At 32.1% G+C, this 27,991-nt stretch overlaps 1 protein-coding gene and 1 long non-coding RNA gene across 5 annotated transcripts in view; both read right to left on the reverse strand.

Moving 5' to 3' along the window:
- Nucleotides 1-27,991, reverse strand: part of LOC127700015 (receptor-type tyrosine-protein phosphatase alpha-like) — a 581,206-nt gene that overhangs the window by 159,053 nt on the left and 394,162 nt on the right. The window lies entirely within an intron of this gene.
- LOC127700550 (uncharacterized) lies at nt 77-5,196 on the reverse strand. Its single transcript, XR_007981635.1, has 3 exons — nt 4,770-5,196; nt 3,453-3,562; nt 77-201 (listed from the first exon to the last, which is right to left on the reverse strand). It is a non-coding gene; the product is annotated as an uncharacterized LOC127700550 (long non-coding RNA).

Consider the following 27,991-nt stretch of genomic DNA (forward strand, 5'->3'; position numbering starts at 1 on the left):
GCTACACTTCTAATAGGGTTACATCTTAAGTCAATAATCATTGATAATTGGCTGAAGAGATGAGAACAAAACACCATTTTACATCAACTACATGTATTTGATTTATTTAAGAATACATTGAAAAGTCAATCAATTGTGTTATTCAAAATCACTTGGAATGTCTTGTAGTGTCTTTTATCTTTTTCTTGCTGTGCCATGCTTCTGAAAAAAAAATTAATCTTACATTCATATATAAACTTCTTGCACATTCCTTTATCATAGAACGATTCACGTTGCCTGAAGGATATACATCCCCTCCCCTTTAAAGTTTTGAAACAAATAACGATGATAGTCTGTCGGAAGGGGAAAATAAATGGCTGACCGTGTTAAGAGAGAGCAATATGCCACGCTGAACTTCATTTAGTTATTTAAACAAGAGTGCACACGCTGAAATGTCTCGCCTTCTTTACTAATCATTGATATTATGTTGATAGTCTTAAATATAAAGCTTTACTACAACTATCACATACACTTAACATGATCCAAGAAAATGAGGTCAAGGTCATATAAACCAAACAAGAAATACATGTACACCTTACAATCATTCAATACACTAAATATAGTTGACCTATTGTTTATAGTTTCTAAGATACAGACTAAATCAAGAAAACTAAACATTGACCAATGAACCATGAAAATGAGGTCAAGGTCAGATGAACCATGCCAGGCAGACATGTACAGCTTGCAATCCTTCCATACAACAAATATAGTTGACCTATTGCTTATAGTATTAGAAAAACAGACCAAAACACAAAAACTTTACACTGAGCAATGAACCGTGAAAATGAGGTCAAGGTCAAATAAAACATGCAAGACTGACATGTACATCATAAAATATTTCCATACACCAAATATAGATGACCTATTGCATATAGTATTAGAAAAAAAGACCAAAACTCAAAAACTTAACTTTGACCACTGAACCATGAAAATGAGGTCAAGGTCAGAAGACACCTGCCAGCTAGACATGTACACCTTACAATCATTCCATACACTAAATATAGTAGACCTATTGCATACAGTATAAGAAAAACAGACCAAAACACAAAAACTTAACTATAACCACTGAACCATGAAAATGAGGTCAAGGTCAGATGACACCTGCCAGTTGGACATGTACACCTTACAGTCCTTCCATACACAGAATATGCTAGACCTATTGCTTTTAGTATCTGAGATATGGACTTGACCACCAAAACTTAACCTTGTTCACTGATCCATGAAACGAGGTCGAGGTCAAGTGAAAACTATCTGACGGGCATGAGGACCTTGCAAGGTATGCACATACCAAATATAGTTATCCTATTACTCATAATAAGATAGAAATTAACATTACAAAAAATGTTAACTTTTTTTTCAAGTGGTCACTGAACCATGAAAATGAGGTCAAGGACAATGGACATGTGACAGATGGAAACTTCTTAACATAAGGCATCTATATACAAAGTATGAAGCATCCAGGTCTTCCACCTTCTAAAATATAAAGCTTTTAAGAAGTTAGCTAACGCCGCCGCCGCCGGATAACTATCCCTATGTCGAGCTTTCTGCGACAAAAGTCGCCGGCTCAACAAAAAAACCTCATAAAAAACTTTAGACTAGATATGTGTCCAGTCAAGAGTCTTATTTCATTATACTTGTTGATTGTTGTCTATCATATTTTTTTTCTTTTATTGTTTTGTATAAATCAGGCTGTTGATTTTCTTGTTTTTTTTTAGTTTTCATTAAATGCATTGTGGCAGATTCCATATAAGAAAGTGAAACAACTCCCATAAGCACGTTAGGCAAAAATCATAAGCAATGAACTTCTGTTTTTGAATACATGGTTTACTAATAAAGATAAAGACAATTTGACCCAAAAAAAAATTATGAGCATCATCCTTTTTAAATAAACGAAGCCTTAAATATTATGTTTCTGACATAAGATTTGACAGACTTTATTGTTTCTGACATAAGATTTGACAGACTTTATTTTTTCTGACATAAGATTTGACAGACATTATTATTTCTGACATAAGATTTGACAGACTTTATTTTTTCTGACATAAGATTTGACAGACTATATTATTTCTGACATAAGATTTGACAGACAAATTGAGTTTCTGACATAAGATTTTGACAGACTTGATTCTGACATAAGATTTTTCATACATAAGATATTTTGACAGACAATATATATTTGTTTTTTTTGACTGACATTGGAAATCAAATCCTAGTTGAAAGTCATTTTTAAAACTCCTGGAAATACTGCAGCCTAACATCTAACAAGATTTCACTACAGGTCAAAGAACTTTAACTTTTAGCACATTCAAATGTTTCAGACATAAGAAAACAAGTTTGACAGATCTTATGTAGGAAACATATAAGTTAAAACTATTGCTTGAATAAAGTTAAATGAAAGAATCAACATGTGTTTTTTCTTATGCACAGCATGACTTACAGTTTTAACTGGCATATATTGGAACCTACAATGATTTTGAAAGTTTTTACAGCGATGTTCCTGACATAAGATTTATTGACAGACACTAAGCTATAAAGCAAGATATTTGAAAGTGAAAAAAAATATATATCACAGATGTTTTTGACTAAAAAAAGTTACAAATTTGGGAACAGGGATGTTTGAATAACCAGACTACACTAGTAAATACCAGTATACAAGTGTCAACATAAAGCATTGCAACACATAAACATTGTGTAAAAAAATGGGAGTTAATTCTGTCAAAATTTTTGCATTTTTTCAACTTGTTTTAATCATTTCTACTTTAAACGGAAACAATCATATCCAAAAATTATTTTTATAATTTCTTCTAACATCGTTATTCCTCAAAACATTCACAGATTATCTTTAAAATAACAGTTATTATTATTTTTATTTATTTATTCATTTTGACAGACATTTCAATTTCTTATATGGAATCTGCCTTGTATCATGTAGGGGCCTTTAAAAGCCGTGCTACATAATGTCATTAAACATCTTATTTTAAGTGTTAAACTCTGTAGAGTGACAAAGTTTATAACTTGTCATTTGAATCTACATGTAAGGGCATATGATACAGTCCTAGAAGTATACTATAGGCACATAACAACTTATCGAAGTGTTACGCATTGTTTTCGCAATGATGGCAAATTTAACTTAACTTCCAAGAAACACACAGATGTCATTAAATGAGTTGTTTATATGTATTTGAAATACTTCAAAGGAAAGCAAATATGTTGTTTATGAAAGCACACTGTTGGACTAAAAGATTGATTTAAACAAATAACTTGTTTCTATTTTGTCACAAAAAAAATAATTTATTCAAATATCCAGATATCTTTTCTGTATTGTATGCCCTTAATCTTGAATGTAATGCATTGTTTATGCTAAATATTTGAATTAAATATGGAATAACAGTAATTCTGTATGAAAATCTTACTTCAAAAAAAAAATCTCCTGAAAGGTTGTAGACATTCCAAAGAACCTGCGCCACTTCCAAATTGTAAACCTGCATATTGAACTTGTCCTTTGTGGCTTTTCTTTTAGCTCCTGTTAAAAAAATAAAAGATACATAGTATATACATTGTGTGTATGAAGCAATAAATATAATTTTGAGCAACAGTTTATATAATCTTGCTTGTACTGAAGTCTTACATAGTCTTTGTAATGTTCATTAAGCTGTTAAGGGAAATTTAATTTACTGTTTTGCAAATACATACATACACTGATTTTACTAGAAAAAAAAAATCTCCATATTCAAATGGTGCTTATATTAGTGTTATTGTAACTTGTTTGTGTGCCTCGGAAACAAGGTATTGAGTCATGCTTATTGCAATAGTTGTTGTTGGTTTAAGTCTGTCAAATTTCTTTTTCATAATGTGTATTTAATGTAGGCAGTTAGTTGTTTTGTTTCAATTGTGTTGAGAAAAATTTAACATTTGTTTGTCAAGGCTTCAAAGTGGACTATATGGCATTGGTTTTCTCAGTTTTGAAAGCCATACAGTGACCTATAATTTCTTTTATCCAAGTCATTTAAATTCTGGTGGATAGCTGTCTCATACACCTTATCGCTATTTCAGTATTTGGAAATCTGTCCTGCTTGAATTTTTTACGTCAGCATACGTCATACAATAATACACCTTATCGCTATTCCCGCTTGACCCGAGAATCTATCCTGCTTGAACTTTTGACGTCAAACAACAATCACTTTTCCATTGTGGCATCAGATATTTTTTATGATGACGTAAAAATTTTAAGGGAACTTGTGACAGTTGTGTGATGTCCAGTAATGGCGGACAAATAGCGATAAGGTGTATTACTTTCAATTGTGGTGTCAAATATTTTCTAATATGACGTCAACATTTTACGGGAACTTTTGTGATGTCCATGGCCAGTAATGGCGGACAAATAGCGATAAGGTGTATTGGCAATCAAACACACAAGCCACATATCCTTATAATTTTTTTATATCAATGAACAAATTCATAATTGGTGTACGTAGATGCTTGAAGTTGAACAGTGGCGGATTTAGGGGCCCCGACCCCCTTATGGAGCTACTTATAAGATAAATGTATAGACTTATAGACTATTTACAAGTATCACTCCAAACCGTAACGTTTGCTTGCCTTGGGCAGGGGCCCCCTTTTTTCAAAACCTTGATCCGCACCTCCAGAAACAGATGTAATTTGGTTCCGATTATGATTGAACACACACAATGAATGCACAAGTTTCATCTTAACAGATTAATCGTTCTTACCAAGTGAGTATATATCACGTAACAAACAATTTTCTTGGCTCTCTTTGTTGATATCCTGTCTTCGTTTCGAAATTCAAATTTCGAAATCATTTCCGGTGATTAAACAAAAGTCGATTCCGGAAAAGGTCGGTATTCCGTAAGGCATATAAACGATACGAAAATTGAACTTAGTACAGTTACAGTTTTCATTTCTTAATTTCTAAAATATACACGAACGAAATGAATAAACATTAAAGAAAGGTGATTGTTTATTAATACATTATTGCTTAATTTAATGTTGACTCTTTTGAATTTTAATATAAGAAGGAATAAAATCTGACTCCAAGGATCTTCAAGATATCAATTTAGGATTTCAACCATAGTATCTTGGTTGTCATGATATTGATGAAATGTAGTACTATATCTTATCCTGAAAAAAAACGAGCTAATTCCAGCTAATTCCACAAAACGTTGTTTGTGGGGTTTTGAATAAAGTTTAAATAAAATGTTATTTTTATACCCGTAAAATGTTGAATAAAATATCAGTAAGACTATTAAGTAATGTGTATGTCAGAATATTTTATAGAAAACATTTAGCTGATATTTTTCAGATGTTTTATGAAAACATTTTAATTTAACGTTATAAAACATTTTATGCAAATAGCAAAACTATATTTTCTGTAAAACATTTTTTTACAGAATGTTTCTTGGATATTTGGAAAATATTTACTTTAAATGTTGTTAAAATATAAAATACCAATTGAAGAAAATATTATTTTTTTATATTATAAAATATCTACGGGATATTTTAGAACAATGTTTGAGAACATGAATAAAAGATATTAGCAAATCATATTTTGCTAATGTTGTAAAAACATTTTACTTAAATGTCAGAAATAAAACATTTCAAAAACAATTAAAAATAAACTTTTTTTTTTATGTTTAAATGATATCTTATTGAAATATTTTGTGAGAGACGTCCATATGACATTTAAAAAATGTTTTTAAAATGTGTGTTTGCTGGGAAAGAAATTGCTCTAAATTAATTCCCCTATTTTTACATGTTTCATAAAGTTAGTAAAAAAAAGTTTAAAAATGACAGATTATAGTTATTCAGAATGTAGAGAATTGATGATATTTTGAGTTTTAAATTGATGGTGATATGTTATCTAGGAGAATAAAACGTTAATATTTATGAATCTGTGCTGGTTTATACAAAATGAACATAATATCAATTTTTCTTCTTTTTTTTGTGGAGTTTCCCTCTAACTTTTTATACTTTTATTGCTGTATTTATTTTTGTTTTATTGTGCTATTCTGATACTATATCAAAATTCATTATTATACAACGAATGAAATAATATTCTCTAAAATGGCATTGAACATTTTCGGTATAAATGTCCTATCTATGCGCTAAAATATTCTCCGCCGTTGATAGTGATACACTTTTGGTGAATGAATTGAATATGTCTAATAATATGACTTCAATTTACTATTTTCTGTTCGGGTAATTCATCTACATAAACTGCCTATACAGAATATAATACGGAAGGAATCAAAATGTTGAAATATCGCAAATGACCACCTAAATATTACGCACTAGGGATATAGTTGGCATAAAGGACATGAAATATAAAAGCAGACTATGTTGTTATAAATAAATAAATAATTCCAAATTATATGATCATATCTTTAGAAATTACCATGATAACAGTGTTATTAAATGTTTTATCGACAAGTGTTACACTCTATTGATTGTCAGCTGAGTGTAATCGATTGAAATTCATATTCATTTAACCAGAACCCGTTAATTACGCACGTGTATACAGATTGTAAATGAATATATTATTTCAGCATGTAAGTGTTTTTGTTTTATGGGTCTTGTATTTTGAAAAAAAAAATCATTTTAGTGAACAACCTGCAACTAATTGCAACACAAAGTTCTTCTCTGAAAAACAAGACTGTTACTATCTATGAACAACATACTAAAACTATACAAAAAATATATTTTGCGGAAAGTGGTGTAATTTATAAAAATGTTTTGTAGTAAAAGTAAGGTTATATGAGTTGCGTCCCCTTATTTGCCAAAGTTGGAAAAAATAAAATTATACAAAAAATGTCCTGTATTTTTTAAAACAGTTGGAATAATACAATTCAATACACAATTATTTCAATTTAAAAGAATAATATTACAAATGAATCACTTTCCTATCTCAAAATTTGTATATTTGAATAAAGATATAGACCGAGATTGTGTTCTGCTATTTTACAATCCAAGAATCTAGTTCTCCAAAAGAGTGTTGGTAAGTAACCTATAAATGGAAAACTGTACTAAATTAGAGTAACCAACTTAGTCACATTCTTACTTGGTATTTGAAAGAATTCTGCCCCTGTGTTAAAGGCACATACAGTTTATTTTTTGTTGGGGGAGGGGTTCCAGAAACACGTGTTTTGTTCTTTATAAAAAAAAATGTTATTGCAAGATTCAAAGTCTTTAATGTATTTTTTCTCCACAAGTTTATAAAGAAAACAATATATTTCTTTCATTTACCTTCTGGAACAAACATGTTAAGATTTAGAATCCAAGAATGTTTCATAAAAAAAAAAAGAATGATGAGTGTTAAATGATTTTATGTTAAATATTTTTTCACAAATGAAAATTTCAGGCTCCTCGAAGCAAATAGATACTCATGCAATTTGCGACGATCTCAGTACTCACACACCATATAAATAAATCTTTGACTGTAACACTGAATCCACTTTTCACTTTGGTTACTAATCGGATGTGTACTTATTTATATTTTAGTCGGTGCCAACAGTATTTATTCATCAACTGTAATTACTAAGCTTTGAACTAGCTATGAGAACTCAGTGTCTTTTTGTTAATTGGTTATATACTCCGTGCTGATCTTTTTGAGTTGAGCCCTTTCCAACTGGGTTTTACAATTTGTTCTTACGTTGTTTGCTATTTAAATAAAATTGAGAATGGAAATGGGGAATACTGTATGTCAAAGAGACAACAACTCGACCAGATCAAGAGCAGATAACAGCCAAAGGCCACCAATGGGTCTTCAACGCAACGAGAAAATCCCGCACCAGGAGGTGGTCCTAGCTCAGCCGACCCCTTAATAAAAACTGTTCCTGATTATTGGAGGGTTTAGTGCTCTCAAACAGGGTTAACCCTGCACTCTATGAATAAGATTATCACAAGTCAGTGGCCCTTTAACACTTGGTTGTTATTGTTTGCTGTCTGTCATATTTGTTTTTCTGTTTATTCTTTTAACATTAATCAGGCCTTTGAGTTTCTCGTTTACTAGTTTTATATTTTGGCGATGAACTATAGTTGTTTACATCCACACCCACATGCATCATTGATATCTCTTGTGGAAAGTTTTCTCATTGGCAATCATTGATATCTCTTGTGGAAAGTTTTCTCATTGGCAATCATACAACATCTTCTTATGTTTTTAAAGTGGGAAGATTTTATAATAAGTGATGGTTTCATTGGCAAGCGATCAAACTTACTACCAAGAGATCACTGATAGAGTTTAGTCGACCTTAAAAGCTAAACATTTATATTCTTTTGGCATGAGGTGTATTTTTTTTTTAAATATTTGTATAGTTTCGTTCAAATGAGTTGAATACAGGTCAGCATTCCGGAAGCAGAAAACAGCGTCTTTAACATTGATATATCTGTAATACAGTATATTTATGAACAAAGAGAGATTTGAGGTTTTTAAACAAAAACCAACGGACATACTTTCAGATTAGACATGACTATCTAAACGCTATCTCTGGCCATCAAAGTCGCCCACAGACACTGCAAATTTTAACTCATACACAGATGATGCATGATAATTTGTTTACAGTTCTTAGGCTGAATCTGATTAACTTTTATTAAATTAATTCAATGAGATATATTAAATAAAGAACTTGGTAATGCTTTTCTTTATATACTAGTAAGTATATACAAGTCTAAATTGAAAGCAACGTTCAAACCTATGATTGCGTTGGATATATCTTTGACCATAATATTTTCATATAGCAGACAACCCATGTTAGTTCTTTGTCATTACCATTTGGTTGATGTTTCAAACTACCACACACATGCAGGTTTATATGGTACACACATAAGGCGTTGTTGCTATAAACACTTCCTCCAGGAAGTGATCCCATTAATTCATTCAACAGTGCTTATCTCATTTTCAACATCCAAAATTGGACCACTTTAGTACAATTACTATTTAAATTCAAGCGCTTTAGGTAAACTTATAATCGTATTGACAAAGCTGCTCTTGAAAATGCCTTAAACAATATCAGATCTACATTTAATTTTCGATCTATGAGTTTGACTGTCCCTCTGGTATCTTTTGACCCTCTTTTAATGCTAATTCAGTGAACTAGTATATGTTCCTAAATTTAAAAAGCTTATATATCTGAAATTAAACGTGGATATTGATAGAGCTTGCTAAATAAAATTAGCAACACATTAAGAGAAATCTACAATCACATCGTCTGTGTTTAACTGTGACTTTATGCAATTCAAATATTGTAAAAGTAGCTAATGAAAAAATACACAAAAAGGACTACAGTCAATGACGATGCAAGGACACTAGAAAAATGACTTTTCCAGCAATTAACATGACAGAATCAAAGTCAGTACCCAACTGATTTAGAGTTATTTTTTAACACAATCATTTTTTGTTTATTATACCTACACGTATAATTACTATAAATACATAACCGAAACATAAGATAAAATTTCAAACTTCCACAAAATGCACATATTTAAAACTGAGTTTTACTGTGTGTTTGTTTATTCTATATTGTCTAGAGAAACTAGGGTAGGGTTGAGTTCTCACGCAACATGTTTTACCCCTGTCACATTATTGCACCTATCCCAAGTCAGGAACCTCTAGACTTTGTTTGTCTTGTGTGTTTTTTTTTTGGTGATAATTTTGGTTCATTTGTATGTACTGGAGTTTAGGGTAGTGTCCATTTTGCTGAACTAGTGTACAAATAATTAAGGGGTCAGCTGAAGCCCACCTCCGTGTGCCGGATTTACTTGCTATGTTAAAGAGCCGTTAGTGGCCTTGTTTTCTCTTTGACACATTCCCTGTTTCCATTCTCCATTTTTTCGTTTTTAAAAATCAAACTAGAAATAACCAAGATTTTAATATTTTCATTTTATATGCCCCTCACTTAGGTGCATTATGTCTTTCTGTCTGTGCGTCTGTTCGTTCGTCCGTCTGTCCTGCTTCAGATTAAAATTTTTTGTTAAAGTTTTTGGTCAAGGTATTTTTTGATGAAGTTGAAGTCCAATCATATTGAAACTTAGTACAAATGTTCCCTATGATAAGATCTTTCTAATTTTAATGCCAAATTAGAGTTTTGACCCAATTTCACAGTCCACTGAACATAGAAAATGATAGTGCGGGTGGGGAATCCGAGTTCTATGGATATATTCTTGTTTTGTAGTTAGTGTGTAAAACACAATATTTCACACCACAAATTGATTATTATTGATATCGATAACAAGAGGAATACATATGCGATAAACATAAGATAATATAGTTTGTCTATAAAGATCCTATGTTAAAAGTTTTAACCATGAATAATCGAGTTTTTATTTCCATTTTTCACAATTTTTCTCTACAAATCACATTTTACACAAGAATTACAATTGTTTAAATACTAATAACTATAGGGCTTCTCAAGATAAACATCAGATAGTATTCTCTATTTTCTGTTAAGATCCCAATTTGAAAGTTTTAACCATCAATAACCGAGATATTTTCATTTCCAGTTTTCCGGGTTTTCGCATATATTCAACCAAAATTACCCAAATATTAATATTGATAACTAAAGGACTTCACAAATAAAACATAAAATAGTTTGTTCTTTATCTATATAGATCAAATTTCAAAAATATTAACCATTAACAACAGAGATTTTCTACGTTTCCAGTTTTCAGCGTTGTTTCACTAAAAATCACTCATTTCACCTCAAAATTACTTCAATATGAATAGTAATGATTAGAGGACTACATAATACTCTATTAAGATAAGGTTTCCTGTCTTCAACAAGCTTTAGGTCTAAAAATGTAACCATATATAACAATTTTTCTTCTTTTCCAGTTTTCAGCATTTTTATTCTAAAAACCACATATTTCACCCCAAAATAACCTTTTCCGCAAATTATATCAATGTATAGTTTTAGTATGTTGTTAGTACAAGTCTATATTATAATTTGCACTAAAAAAACCTTGTGTTGCAATTAGTTGCAGGTTGAGCGATTTTAGAGCTAAATTGACTAGGCTATTGTCATATTTCTACGCACTGGAAAAAAAAATGATTTAAACATTTTTTTTTATCAATTTTTCAATAAGTTCAATAATAATAGAAAAAAGAATACTTTGTTATCACAACACACACGCGCAACCTCATTTAAAAACTTACTTGTCATTCCTTCATATTTTACTGGATAATCAGAGTTTTATGGAAGTTGCATGTTGAGTGCAACTTTAGATACGTAACCATATTGACATTTTGTAGAAAACCTGCATGCTCCAATAATTTAACATAAATCCTGCAGTTTCAACAAATTTCAATTTTTCTAAGAGAAGAACAATTAAAAGGAAAACATCATCCATACATAAAATAGCTGTTTCAATGGGAAGACAAATTGTTCCCATAGGTAGACAAATTTTCCCATCGGAAAAATAAATGTTCCCATGGGAAGAAAAATCGTTCCCATGGGAAGAAAATTTGTTCCCATGGGAAGATAAATTGTTCCCATGGGAAAAGTTAAATTCCCATGGGAACGTTTTGTATTCTTCTTTTCCCATGGGAACTGTAAATTTCCGATGGGAACTTTAAATTCCCATGGGAAAAGTACTTTTTCCGATGGGAACTTTAAATATTCCTATGGGAACTTCTAATATTCCCATGTGAATTTTTTAATTACCCATGGGAAATGTACTTTTAATCAGCTGTGGTGACAACAGTGATATGTTGGGACATATGGGGAAATTAAATTTTTTTAATTATCTTTCACTTGGCAAAAAAATATTTTTGATATCTTGTAAAACAACAAAGTCAGATTTGCCAATTCTGGAATGGCAAATTTGTCCCGCACAGTGTTCATAGTTTGTTGACCGCGAATACATGTCGTTAGAGAAATGGGAATCAGACACATCGCAACATCAACCAATTAATGACGGCGACCATAACACTTATTTAGTGTTGATTTCCATCGTTTTTTTCAATTCATAACTCTGTTGGAGCACACCCCTGTTAAGACAGTAAAATTAACACGAAAAATTTTTTAAGCTTGAATTATTCAGTATGAACATATTAAACGTGACGCAATTAACACCAAACAGTTAACCATATTTGACAGTCTAACAATATATACATGTACATGTACATGTAAATATAGTAACCGCTAAAAAATCATTCAATTAAGCTCTGTGATCTTTCTCGATATCATGACCCGAACTATGAGATGTCAGTACATTCCATATCAATTGATCCAGCTAGTTTGTATTGTTAATTTGATAATACCACATGACGATAAAATAAGATTACACAAACTAATAGACGTGTTAGGAAAGGGATTTAAATACTGCGCTGATGTTAAATACCAATACCGATACAAGATTTAAGTGTGGACTTTCTCAAAATGCAATTGCATTGAAAAGTATCCCGGCTTAGTCTATAGTTTAGCTTTGTGGTGTGTTTGATACAACATGAAGCGAACGGTTAATGTCGACTCTAAATTTTAAGACGTGCATTGGCCTTACGTAGATCTTCATACATTCATTTGTATTTGTTTGATTTAGGAGTGCAAAACAAAACTTAACAAACATATATGTAAGAGTCAAGAATGGGAATGACGGATGTTACAGCCACAAGTCCAAATATATGCATTAAGTGATATGGTAAGAATATGTTTAACAGTTAAATAACTCAGTTTGTCTCTCCACAATATGTCCTATTTTCGTTGCAAAATATACTAGTAGTTAGCATGCATTTTGTGTCCAGGGATACAGGGACACGTATGTGTGGCTTAAACAAATTAGTACTAATCTGAACACATCATTATATCTATATATAAAAAGATAAATAAATAGTGGAAACAAGTGGATACAGTGATATTTCCTATATAAAACTTAAAGAAACTGGGGATACAGGCGGACACAAGTGGACACAGTGTAATTTCTGTATAAAAATTACAGAAACCGGGGTTTACAGACGGACATAGCGTAATTTTTATATAGAAGTTTAAGAAAAAGGGCCAAAGGCGGACACACGTGTTCACAACATTACTTCTATATAAAATTATAGAAACTGGTAATTTTGAATAAAAGTTTAAGAAAGAGGGGGCTACAGGCGGATACACGTGAACACAACATTATTTCTATATAAAATTATAGAAACTAGTGGCTACAGGCTGACACAGGTGGACACAGTGCTATTTCTATATAAAACTTTAAGAAGCAGGGGGCTACAGAAGAAAGTCGTCTTGCTGCGCATCGTTTTAATGTTCAAGAAAACCACTTTTCACGAGCTATATGTGATTCGAATTGTCTACTACTATCTGGGTATGAATGCAATGCATGGACAGAGGGACGAAAGAACGGATGGATGGACCTATTCACCCATCACTATATCATGATTATATACCGTCCAAAATATCCTCCTGACCCAAAGATAATAAACTTAACTTCTCCATATGAAAGTTTAACACCACTTTCAACAATATCTCAATTTAATCGTGGTGTTCTGTTTTGTTGGTGAAGGAAGCCGTGATAACAAGAAAAATATCCAACTTCCGACCCTTCACCGAAACGTAAATTTAACATGCTTGAAAATGTCAGGGAAAATGTGAATAAGAGTAATTAATTCACACATTTTAACGTTTTTTTTTAGGTATTGTCGCTTTTCAACATTACATTAAATTGCCAGTGACCTTTCTAGATAAATAAAGATATAAAGATAATCAAATTAAAAACGCTTTTGTTTCATTCTTTTTTTAAATGTCAAGTACACACATTTCTAGTTTAGTTTATTTTTAGAATTTTACGCTACTGTGTAACACATTTCTCTATTCTAGAAAATGATATAAAGTAAGGAGATGTGGTATGATTGCCAAAATAGACAACTATCTACCAGAGACCAAATGACGTAAATGTTTGCAACTATAGGTCACCGTATGACCCCCAACATGCAGCAAAATCCATCCTGCATAAAATCTAAGAAAGGCCCCGACATGACAAGTATATTTTAAATAAATGAACGTTTTCAACAAAGATTGATGTAGAGTAAAAAATCGGATTCGAATGTGATTTAATTCCTGTGTATTTTTTTTTAATTCATTTATTTTGATCACTTTGTAGATTTTCCTTGTCTAGTAGTCGTTCAACAAAATAGTTAAAAAATGGGGGAACAACGATCTTAAACTTAATCGATCACTACTTTTTAAGAATAATTATCGTGTTGTTTTGCTGGATCCTCGTCCGTGTATTGCGGAATACATTGTTACTATTTATTGTTTAAAAATCATGTCAGCATTATCAAACAAACCCATACAGGTAACTATGATGAATGATTATCTGTGCTTTTTGAGATGGTCTCCACTATAGCCTGTAGTGGTATTGTTATTTAACATCAGCGTCAAAATCGTATTGACTTTCCTAACACGTCTACTAAAAGGTTGCAAATTAAATTACAATTCGTGCGAATTAATGTTTACGTCCAATAACCTATCATTACTGGTATTCATTCGACCTAAATTATGTCATATATTATATGTGTATTTATTAAATTTTTTTAAAAACATAAACTGATTTCGAATCTTTTCACAAACTTCTCATGCATGTATGTACGATTTTAAATAGGTATCCTTTTTTCAATAAATCAGTAAACATCTTCCTTACAGATACTATGCAAATGGCATTTGTGGAATAGACAGTGATAGATATTTTAATCCCTATCATGCGCGGAAATCAAAAGAAATAACATTGGGACAAGGGGCAAGTTCTGAACAATTCAGAAAATTGCAGTGTACGTAATACTAGAGTTATGTGTTCTTTTAACATTTTAAAACTTAAAAGTGCATAATATCAAATTTCAATTATTTAAATGTAAAGATTTGGTTACAGTTTTTTTTCTGACCGTAAACAAATTAATGTACTAACATTGACAATAGATTACTGTGTGTTAATATCGCATTAATTGATATATACACTGTAATTCTAAAAAAACATCGTCATAGTAGTATATGTTACTCATTGCTACACAAATGTAGGCATCTCCAATATATTTCAAAGCTGAAGTATAATCGATGGGCTTGTTCTTTTTTCCCACAAGCAAACCAAGTACATATTAAGTTATCAGTAACTTGAATATTTAAAACTATTTAGTCGTTCTGAATGTTCGGTATTCTTTTCTTAATAAAACCATATCGGAATATCAAACTACCACCTCTTGCATCACAATTAACAGAATGTATTGACAAAATTAGGTATAGTTTTCATATGTCTTGGGATATGTATGCCAGCAAGTTTGGAGATCATTTTTGTATACGTGCTAGCTAGAATAGGATTGGAAAAAAATTATCATTAATTTGCTCCACATCGTGAATATTGATCAAGAAGACATTAAATAAATTATTGAATGTAATTTTATTTAGTGAATAACAGGCTATATAGACTATATGTACAATACAATCATAAGTGATGAGGTTCCTTGCATGTACTGAATCGGAAGCTTGTGGTTAACACACAAGTCATGTAATATGATATTAATCAGTTTAAAGATAGTTGTCAGATATAACATTATTTAATTTATTGTATACACAGAAAGCAGTATTGGTATATCATACACGTCATAGTGATATTCGAAGTGTGTTACCAGAGAAAAATATATAAATATATATTTTAATACGGTAGTGAGTGTTCTATATATACAGTAATAAAATGTATGTGTAGAAACTGGGACTATAATAGTCCCAGGTAGAAATAGTAACCATCTCGAGTTAAATGGTACTGACTTGATAAGTTGGTGGGTCTTGATCAGAAATAAGAATTGAATGGATGGACTTCATGCTGTGTGTCGGTACTAATGATATCACTATTTTGGTCCGAAGTCATACAAGTGTCTGAGTAGGTTTTGTCTCTACTCAGATTGTATCGATCGTGTTTCATAGTAGTTATGGTTTTAAGCATTAGGATTGTTTCAACAACTGTTTTTGTCATTTGTGGCCTTACCATCTCATTAGAAAGGGGTGAATAAGTTTACACATGAAACTATGCAAGTTTTGATTTGTCAAGAACATGTTTTTATTTAAATTATACGGAAATTATGAGCTGGTAACCGCTAAGCAGAAAAAAAACCCAAGAAAAATAGAAACAGAATAAACTTACCCTTTTCTGGTTAAACGCATATTCTTTCAAAGAATCAGTCTTTATTTCATATCTTCAACGTGTACGAGAAAACTTTTAAAGAAGCCGTGCATCGGAAATGTAATATCCATATTCAATTATGAAAGTGTGAAAACTTCCGTTTATGTTGAAGATGGAAAATGTTACAAATATACATATCAAAATACTTATTTGCCATCTAATAAAACCGGAATATGTTAGTTGTACTACACAGTTCGTGTGACCCGTTAATCTGAACTAACCTTATTTTCAATGTTGATTGAATTTGTATGTCCAGTACATGCGAACAGGCATGGAATGATGTTATAGGCTTCCTTACGATCGGAGTCAAACTTAGATGGGGAAATAATGCTAAAAAAAAGAGTCGTAAATTTAGAATATTGATTAAATATAGAATATATCTGATATTCTGCACATATAAAAGTAACCGAGAAACTGACAAAGAGGTAAATGTCACCTAACACTGATTATATAGACCAAATGTATGTGACACTTTTACTCATAGTAACTAAAACAATTGTTTACAAGTGTTAGCTTTCTAAAAGGCTTTGACTTGGTATGTTGTATCATACAGTTAAGTGAGACGTGGTTTATGTGGTTGTTTAAGTACAGTGTATTTGGAAAGAGTTATGGTCTCCTTTGTGTATATATTCATAAATGCGGTATTAAACACCTATTTTAGACGGTTCTTATTATTATGTACGTATTCCAACCGTCCACACCTCCATCAATACTATGTACAAAATTCCAAATTTTCTTTTACCAATTCCAATAATTTGTTTACGCATCATTAGGATTGACAGAAAAAGCCCCTTTTCGATTATAAAATACTTTTGTGGTGTTATTCCATAGTTACGAGACTGAACTGTCAGATTGAGGAACGAACTCCATTATGTCCAGTGTCAGGCTTGGAGAGATTTTCTAAAAATCTTACACTATTGTTTGGATTGATAAATTGAGACGCTCTTTCGAATTGTCAATTTTCTGGGTTAGTTTTCTAGAGTAACTGGAATTAAATTGTTAGATTGAAGTAAAATTTTCCATAAATTGAGTATGCTTGGATTAAGATCAATTTGAATTTAACACAAATCTGATCTGTCCAGATTTACTAAACTTTGACCTTTAGACTATTAAAAGATAATTTTCTATTGGAGCTTGTACAATGCGATGTAACAATTTTATCCAGAAAAAGCACAATTATTCATTGGTCGAGTATCAAATACCACGTGGAATACCCCTAGCAACACTTAAATTGATGCATTATATACTGTTCAATAAAAAGAAACGCATAGCTCGGATGAATTTTTCAAAATGCAAAATATATATTTTACACGGTAAAATGAAACGGTCAATTGCATCATCAAATTTTTACAGGTAAGTTTTAAGCATTAAATGTCCGTTCTTTTGATTTGGCTCTCTGCCACATGAAGTTTGTGACTCGCTAAAAGTGCATAGCTGACTATGCGGTATGGGCTTTGCTCATTGTTGAAGACTGTATGGTGACCTTTAGTTACTAATTTCTGTGTCATTTGGTCTCTTGTGGAGAGTTGTCTCATCGGCAATCATACCACATCTTCTTATTTTTTTTATAACCTTTTTCGCCGAGAAGTTTTGCTAACGATTTTCACGAGAATTTTGTGGTCAACTCAACTGTTACACTTTTGCGCATATGAGGACCAAGTTTGAATATTTTATTCATCACAACGTTACAACGCTGCCATGCCAAGGTTGGACCCTGCTATTCGAAATATCGTATCTAGGCCGGAGTGTCCCAAAGTGAAGTAGCAAGAACTGAAAACTGAGGATCGCCCGAGGAGTGCAAGACCTCGCCTAACGACTCCCGTACAAGATCGCTACATCCGGGTATTTCATCTACGGAATCGAACCGTTGCCACACAGCAACTGCAGTTGGGATACCCGGATTGAGAAGAATCAGCACAAACAGTCTGCAATCGACTGCGACAACATGGCATTAGACCCAGGAGGCCTTATTTTGGACCCGTTTTGAGGCCGTAACACAGACGGAATAGAGTCCGATGGTGCAACAGATTGAGGGGCTGGACATTCCGCAACTGTCGCAGAATCTGGTTCAGTGATGAGTCCCGTTCAGAAACGTGATGGAAGATGACACATGAAGGAACGTTATGCTTCCTCGTTTGTCCAAGAAGCGGACAGCTTCGGTGGAGGAAGTGTCATGATGTGGGCGGCTATCTCTAATGACCGTAAAACGGAAGGGGTACATGTTCTGGGTAATTTAACGTCTCAAAGGTGCAGAGACAAAATTCTCCAACCTCACCTTATGCATGTTATTGACAGACAGAGGGAGTTATTCTAGCAGGACAATGCTAGGCCTCACCTAGCGCGTTTAACAATGGACTACCTTCAGCAGAATAACATCAATGTGCTACCTTGGCCTTCCAAATCACCGGACTTGAATCCTATTGAGCATCTATAAGACCAACTGGACAAACGTGTGCGCCAGAGTCAACCCCCCGTCTCAGACCCTTGATCAGCTCTGACAAATGTTGCAACAGGAATGGTAAGCAGTTCCACGCAACAACATTAGAACATTGATAGCATCAATGCCGAGGAGATGCGTAGCAGTCTTAACAGCGAGAAGTGGTCAAACACGGTACTAACTTTAATAGCACCAGAAGCAACTCTAATTGTGATAAATCACTTGTTTTCATCAATCTAGAAGGAATTGACTGTCCTCTTCTCGATCAAACACGTTTTGAGTGAATATCGTTATTAGTAATTGTAAAATTTCCATTCAAAATGCATGTATTAAAATTCTTAAAAATCCATTATGCGTTTCTTTTTTGCAGAGTATATTACAAATCTAATTACAGATAGAATACACAAAGTCATATGATTAGCAGAATTTTTAACATTAAAGAAACACCCACCAGAGAATGCATTATTTATACATAGATGGAGATAACTTTAAAAAATAAGAATGCAGATACAAACATTTATCAAAGAAAATTTATTAAATGATTCTATGATTTAAAAGTTTGTTCTAATGAGTAAACATACGTATTTTAGACCAATAAGAAAACACGTTGCAGTCCAGTTTGAACTGGAGATGGAGGATGTTTGGATGAATCGCCTTGGTAAACATTTTGAGAGAATTCCCAGTTCCTGCAACATACCATGTGACATTACCAGCGACAAAAGTTAATACTCCAGTGGCAACTATGAATGAGCAGGAACAGAGTAAGACTGACCTGAATGGTAGGTTTAATTAAACTCTAAGTGCAGTGAACAATGGCATTACAAATAAAGAAATTACATATATGTTAATGTTCGTTTTCATCTTTAAAAGTAAACCTATATATAGCCATCTAATTTGCTCCCTTTTTTATTTAACCCTAACATTAATTCATTCTCGGAAACTTTTGTACCAATTGTGAAGAAAGGTGCTTCTATAAATAACAGAAACTGTACATTTGCATATTTTGAATACCAATTCTTCAATTCAAATGCAAGTTGAATTAAGGTAAATGTTCATGATTTTCGCCAAAAACATGTGTATAAAATTTTGAATGTCAGAAATGCAGTACACTCAACCAAACTTGGACTGTGCAACATAAACTTACATATAGTTCTGTTTGTTTTTTTCTTTGGCTGATTCTTTTAAATTTTGTCAGATTAACGTGACTGTCATTCTGGAAAACTCCTCAGAGTTCTGTATTTTGTTGTTTGTTGTTTTATGCTTTACTGCTACATTGTATACAGCGTTAACTGCATGAAGAATATATATTATGAGCATCTAATGTAAAATATTCAGTCACTCAACAAAATGTATGTTAAACTGAACTTATTGTTGGTAGACCTTTGTTTACTACCAATGATCTACTATTGGTCAACAATATTTGTTATATCATATCCAGTACCCTAGAAATGAACATAATAACAAAAAGGAAACCAAGTCACTAAATCATACAATGCTGGTTAAAATGGCCCAATCCACCAACTACTCATCTTTGTACGGGGTCGTTTTTTCTTAAAAATAAATTGTTCGATTCAAAATTTCGTGAAAACAAATATATTTTGTTTCTAAAGGGAGGTAAAAATTAGAAGGGGAGGCGTGGCTATGTGGCTATGAAACATTGAGTTCTTGTTACGGTATGTTATGAAATTTTCTTTTTTTATTTAAGATAGTGTAAGCATTTGTCTAAAGAACAACCCATACCCACACCCTCCTAAAAATACACACACACACACACACACAAAAAAAACCATATGATGAAACAGAATGGTTGATGCATTATTCCTAAGTACTATCCATTGGTTAAGTTTCATTTCTCTGTTGTACTGTAAGTACCAAAACATAACCAAGATTATGAAGAATGGATAGACATGGATAAATACATATGTCCCATCTACATGTATGATGTTTATGATATCCTGTTGTACACATTTAAGTGTTAGAGTTCAAGTCAATAAAAATGTTTTACTTTTAGTTACACACATGTTTAAGGAATATACAAAGAATGGATTAGTGGAATTCATCACATTTCTTATATGTTTTATCTCGTTGTTTTCTAGAACCAGTGGAAATGAGCCAGCCCACATATATCCGGAGAAAAAGACAACTTATGATATGTACACATTACAGTGCAATTTCCTAGAATGGGAATTGGTAAAAACTAACCTGCAGATTCAGCTATATTAAATATTACATAGCTACCTTGATGACAATCTTGCTGCTGGATTTCTCTCTTTTATGAAGTAGTTTTAAAAAACATTTCTTCTTGATGCTAAGCTGTTATTTTTAAATGTGTTTTGTTTATCCTATTGAATATTTATATGTTAACTATTTGTCTGATTTGTTTGTGTTCCCCGAACACATGAAAATACATTAAATACACAAGAGTTCGTGCACACGCTCAAACGTCCCGCCGGCTTTCTTGATCACAATTGAGTTTATGTTGAAAGTCTATTAGATAAAAGTTTTATTACAAATATCACATAAATTTATCATTGTCAATGATCAATGTTAATCAGATCAAGACCAGATGATTCCTGCTAGACCAACATGTAAACCTTACAATAATTCCATATACCAAAAATAGTTACCAGACATACATGTACAATTAACAATTGTTTCATACACCAACTATAGTTGAAATTTGCATATAATATATGAGATAAGAATCAAGCTACAGGAACTTAACATTTTCCAATGAGCCATGAAAATGAGGTCAAGGTCAGATGATACCTGCCAGACGTTCACGCACACCTTACAATCATTCAATACACCAAACGCAGAAAATATCAATTTGTGCAAACCCTGCTATGTGTATTCAACTTAAAATTAAGTTATATTGTTTTACAAGTAATAGCTTTTCTAAAAAGCTAGCCGTCTTTAGCTGATGAAAGTGGAAAATGTTTTCGCTTTGTAGTTTAATTCATTCAGAATAGCCTTGTATATAAATTGTAGTGGATTACAAAACTTATAAAAGGCTTATACATTTTTTTTAGATTTACCAATATCTTTTTTGGGGGGATGTATTAATACTGGAAACGGAGGGGTAATATCTTAATCATCTGCGTTTGTAGTAAACTTTTGAAAATATTTTTTTTTTATTTTCAGTTTTTTCTGATAGATGGACTTAGGTTTTTACAGTTAACATTTACAGACAGTCTGGTATTAAACTTTTTTGACATTTACATTTTTAAATTCTTTGAATTTTTTATACTCATAAATGGACTCACTTTTTAAGTCAACATTACACCTTTACACTGATAGCAGCAATCGCAGGCGAGACACAGGGTTCCGCAGAACCCCTTATGATTTTATTTGCTATTAAGATATTTTTGTACATGTATTCACAACTATGCTATATATTATAGCTAGACTTGGAAGGATAAAGAACTTAAAATATTGTAATGACATTTCCATTGTTAAAGACCGTATGTTGATCTTTAGAAGTAAATTGTTTTGTTTTTTGTTTAATTGGGTTGCTTTCTAAATACATTATGTATACTTCACATCTCCTTTTAAATCATGCATACATATCAAATATTGCTTAAAATATGCTAGCATACATGTATAATTGCTTTATCGTCTGAGAGTAGTTTTGTTTTATTCTTCTTATATTTCCCTTTGGAGATTTTTTTAATCTTCTGTTCCCCAACATCTGCTATCTTTATAGGAAGAGCTAGGGAGAGCTAGCCAACGTCCAACCCAACCCATACCCGGATCCCCTTAAGATCTTGGGGTATGTGGAAAGGGGGAGGGTACTTATTATAATGAGTGGAAGGGATGAGCCGCTGGTCGAGAAATTTAGATGAAATATATAACAAGGTTGATGATTGTGAATCTGAAACTAATCAGATGTCGATATTTTTACAGATGGAATTGAAATTACTGTCGTAAATGCTTAAGACACTTGCAAAAACTATTCATCTCCCGTTGAAATAGCGTAACAATGATAGCTATATGTAGGTATGATTACTGTAAAAAAGAATATGATAGCTAAGGTATGTTCTTTTGTTATTCAAGATCTAGATGTATGAAAAGGGTGAGGTATTAGAAGTCTCAGCTAGTCACCCCTTCCATAAAGAGGTCGAAGTGCCGCCGCCCCCGGAGATGAGATATAAAGATTCCATTGTAAACTTATATTAATTGCAAATAAATGATTTGGATATATCCGTTTTCTATGTTTTTTCTGCCTTTTGTTTATCTTACTAAGAATTAATATCTATAACCTAAGAAAAAAACATGCGCGGTGTTTTCCTATGTTTTCATTTATAAAATGTACGTAACTTGGCAGTATGCGACTGGATTGAATGTGAAATAATCACATGTGTGTTTACAAAATTTTAGGAGTTTCGGCTATTTATTGATAAGTGTTACCTGTGTACCGATATACATGATGATAACCAGGCAAAATCTAATTGCTGAAATAAAGAGTTCAAATCCGAAACTCTACGGGATTAACATCCATATAAAATAATACGGCATATGCTATATATTATAGCTAGACTTGGGAGGATAAAGAACTTAAAATATTGTAATGACATTTGGAGATATTTTATTGGAGAAGACGGAACTAAGTTGAAAAACTTGTGTCTAATCCATTTGTTTTGTACAATAAAATATGTTTAAACTAACATCCATTTACTAGGTTATGATTGTCCCAACCAATCAACGAACTTCACTATTATAGAGTCAGTAATTATCTTCCAATCAGATAGTAAGAAGCATTCAGCCCGCAGACTGTGCATCGTTCGACTCTTAAGACCGTCTCCGAAGAGACGGTAATGAAAAGCTCTTTTCGATTGTATGTTATTTATAGTTTGAACACTGTCACAAACTAAGTGCAGTTTAAGGAGTTTAGTGCAGTAGGACCGCTTTGGTGGTGTTTAGACGCACCACTCTTTGAAATAAAGTGTATTGTTTAATTTTACAAAGCTAAGAAAATAGACTCTTGACCAAGTTTCACAAAAATAAATCGCACGACAATAACTAATAAATGCTCAGAAGTAATTATTTAGTTTAAGAGGAAAGTATCGAAAGATAATGAATTGAACCATCTGACATAAAAAATTATTGCGAAAAACAATTACCACACACATTTTATTCGGGATGAGCACTACATTGTTTTCCTGTCGAGTTAACACCATTTTGAAGTTAAGTGTTTATCAAACATGTTTTGCGAGTAACGATTGCACAGGATACCGATTTTCTCCAATACACACAATCCCCGTTTATTGCAAAGCTGTTATAATAGGGTAACTTTTACAATCCTATAGTTAATATACATGTACATGTATAACTTCTTTATGATAAAATGCAGGTTTCAAAAAATGTCGGTGAAAAATATCAGATTCAGCAACATACAATTATAATGAAATTATATATTATATATAAATATACTAAATAAATAAATGATTTGGAAAATTCGTTAAAGGTATAAAAAGTCATGAGATTTCCTAATGCAACTAGGTTCTATCCGGGCACTCGGGTTCAAAACCTTGGTTCCATCCGGGTCTTTTGGTTCTGAACCTTGGTTCTATCCGGGTTCTTTGGTTCGTAACCATGGTAACTTGTTCAACATCCGGGTTCTTTGGTTATAGGAACCCAACTTCTTGGTTCTATCCGGGTTCTTTTCTAACATTCCCGTATCCCAATAAAGAGATAAAGTAGGTCAAAGACGCTTATCTTGTTTTATATCATTTATACATTTCAGCCTCGCCGGAAAATGAAGCTGTAAGGTAAATACAAGGACCATACGTGTTATGATTCCACAACTAATGCAAACGTTGAAAAGGACCCAAATCAGGTAAGGAAGCAGAGCTACAGTATATATAATAATATGAAGATGTGGTATGATTGCCAATGAGATAACTCTCCACCAGCCTGAGACCAAATGACATGGAAGTTAACAACTATAGGTCACCGTACGGCCTTCAACAATGAGAAAAACCCTTGCCGCATAGTCATGTATGAATAAGGGTGAATGTCAAATACTATATAAATAATGTTTAAGAATGGAGCACATACAGATTTATCGACTTTATAAAATTTACTCTAATACATATACTTATACTTAAAGAAATTAATTTGCTACGTGTTTTCATGGGTCAAGCTAGTCGTACATAGATATAAGAAGATGTGGTATGAGTGCCAATGAGACAACTCTCCATCCAAGTCAAAATTTATAAAAGTAAACCAGTATAGGTCACAGTACGGTCTTCAACACGGAGCCTTGGCTCACACCGAACAGTAAGCTATAAAGGGCCCCAAAAATTACTAGTGTAAAACCATTCAAACGGGAAAACCAACGGTCTAATTTATATAAAAAACGAGAAACGAGAAACACTTATGAACCACATCAACAAACGACAACTACTGAACATTAGATTCCTGACTTAGGACAGGTGCAAACAAATGCAGCGGGTTTAAACGTTTTAATGGTACCAAACCTTCATCCTTTTTCTGAAACAATAGTGTAACATCACAACATAGAAAGACACACTATAAAATATCAACTGAAATAGCTTAACTCAATCAAAGGACATATTAACACCAGTGAACAAACACTGAACAAATAAATTTGACCTATGATACAATGCAAATACAAAATAAATAAACTAAGGGAAGAATAATAAAAGTAACATGTTATATCGGTATGAAATGTTAAACAATTTAAGAAAAACAATATGCTCGAACAAAAATATCAGCCATTTCCAATAACTTTAAACACAGGTAAATGAAAATAATTTTGTTGTTAGGTATACGTGTACAGTTCCAATAGAGAAAGGAAATATTTTTACAAAATAAATAATTTTGATGTTCATGGTACGAAGTGAAAATTCATAGTAATACCAAACACTTATCAAAGCTGGTATATAGACCAGATATAACCCTGAATAACATTAAATAACAAAAAAAGCATTACTAACAATTAGTATCAACAGGTCAAAAAAACAAGAAAGTACGATATGAGAGTACTCGCAGTTACTGACAGCTAGTTAAAAGCCAAAACAGTTAATAATTAGAAAATCATGCATCAGAGACTAAAATCAACTAAAACACATCCCAGGGATTTAGTATTTTAACGTCATGGACAGTCAAAGAAGACATGACTTGTGCAATGCCAAAAATAAATGTATCGACATACAGTAGGAAAGTTAGGAGTTAAACCTCTTTATAGATTAAAATGAACGTGGGTGTGTCTTTATACATCCCGTTTGAAAAGAATACAAATTTAGTTATGTTTTAATTTGCTGATGACAAAATCGATATTAGTGCCAATGTAAACTATACAATGTATATATGCCTTTGCATCATCTTTCATTTTTTAGTGTTTTTAAAGGGGCATAAATTAGCTGTCAAATTTATCATATTCATGTTCACTGATTTGACTCAAATTCTCATATTTGATTTATAACCATGATAATACACTAAAACGTATAATCCCAATTATTAAAAAGTCCTAAAGAAACAATTTGCGATCCATGGACTCCATAATATGTACATGATGTATCAAAATTTCACACGATGTTTGTGTTATAGGACTTGGATCATGCAAAAAAAAACAAAACAAATTTAAACATAAATTAAGGTGTAAAATGAATCCACCCTTGGATGGGATTGCAATTTCTTTAAATATCTCCAAATAGGGTATCTTTCTCCAAAACGAAATTGATGAAATTGCACCCTTTTCTCCCTTTGATAGTGTATAGATCTATGTGTTGTTCCATAATAATTCAATTTAATTAGTGGTTCAGATGTTTTTTCAATAGTTTTATTTGATGACTACGCAGAAGCAACAGGCTTGGTATGGAAAACTTTGGTCATTTTCAACATTGGGAGGAAAGCAATAAATTTTTAACACTTTATACTACATGAATATCTACTTTAACAGTATTGTGATGTTACAACAAAAACGTATTGTTGACAATCTTTCATATATTTGCAACATTTTATATGAAGATTATAAACTCATTGACTGCTTGTGGTCAGATTAAATTTTACTGTGAATGTAAGACTAAGGAGGTGTGGTATATTTGCCTTAGAGACAAACACATGTATGAGCCCAAATTGTTGTGGATGAAAGACGTAAGCAAAAGGAAACTCATTTTTTAGCAATTTCTTCTAACATTTATATTGGTCAGAATATTTATGTGTATTAAAAACTATATTGGATTTTCATTTCTCGTTTCAGCATTTTTTAAGCAGTGGCTGTACCTTGCCGGTTACTATTTATGTGTTGTGTATTATATACCGCAACACTTTATAGTTATTGGACAGGTTAAACTTAGACGACGAAACATCCAAACAGCACCAGATCATCATGATTATTTGCGATTCCAGCTGATTTCAGATTAGTAATAAATGATAACAGAAGGTTAGAAAGCTCTAGTTCATGTAACTGATTTTATTAAATGATTGACAAATATTAAATACAGAAAAAAGACACAAGCTTAACAATGATCGTAATAAAGAAAATGTAAGTTTTGTGAATGAAATGAAAATAGATCATGACATGATGTGCCGACGCATGGGAAGTTGCATACATCAAGTCCTGTGATATTGACAATATAGCAGGCTATGGCGTTAAGAAAAAACATATAGTGCAAAGATTCTGGTGTGTTCAATATGGAACTTTATAAATCCATATCAGCATCCTGCAAAGATGAAGATGCTATTTTCATATTTTTTTTTGTATTATCCGCCAACGCATTTTTAAAATATTCTGTATACAAAAATAGTAGTTGTTAATTGTACAAAACAACCTCTCAACTACAAAAGGTAATGAATTAATTATATAGGCATCCCATACTTTTTAGAACCAATGAAATTTGTTCAGCAGAATCTGCTACCCATAGAAATGAAATGAATCTGTATGCTTGAAGTAAGATTAGCATATGTTGATACTTAAAAAACAATTTAGTAGAAAATAAAACAAAAGCTTAACTTTTTCCCAGAACATGGTGAAATTTCATAGAAAGTACCACAAAATGATCATAAAAATTCTAAAGATATCAGTAATTTCTATAACAGCATATGAGAATTTACAATTTTAGTTGAGAACCCATTTTGTGCAGTATATGTAACAAATCGTTTGGTTCAAAACAGAGTGTTAAAAGACATCTAAAAGAGCAACACAACAATTGCTTAATAGAAAGTACCAAGTATACTATCATAGATGAAATTGAATATTATGTCCAGAACAATGCAAGACTTAGAGTTGTATACGAATGAAGAATTTGATAGATCCGAATTTTATTCAGAATGCACTAATAAGAAACCGTAGTTTTTCTTCAATTTATTTAC

This window comes from Mytilus californianus, unplaced genomic scaffold (assembly GCF_021869535.1).
Source record: "Mytilus californianus isolate M0D057914Y unplaced genomic scaffold, xbMytCali1.0.p SCAF_1, whole genome shotgun sequence".
Taxonomy (NCBI): Eukaryota; Metazoa; Mollusca; class Bivalvia; order Mytilida; family Mytilidae; genus Mytilus; species Mytilus californianus.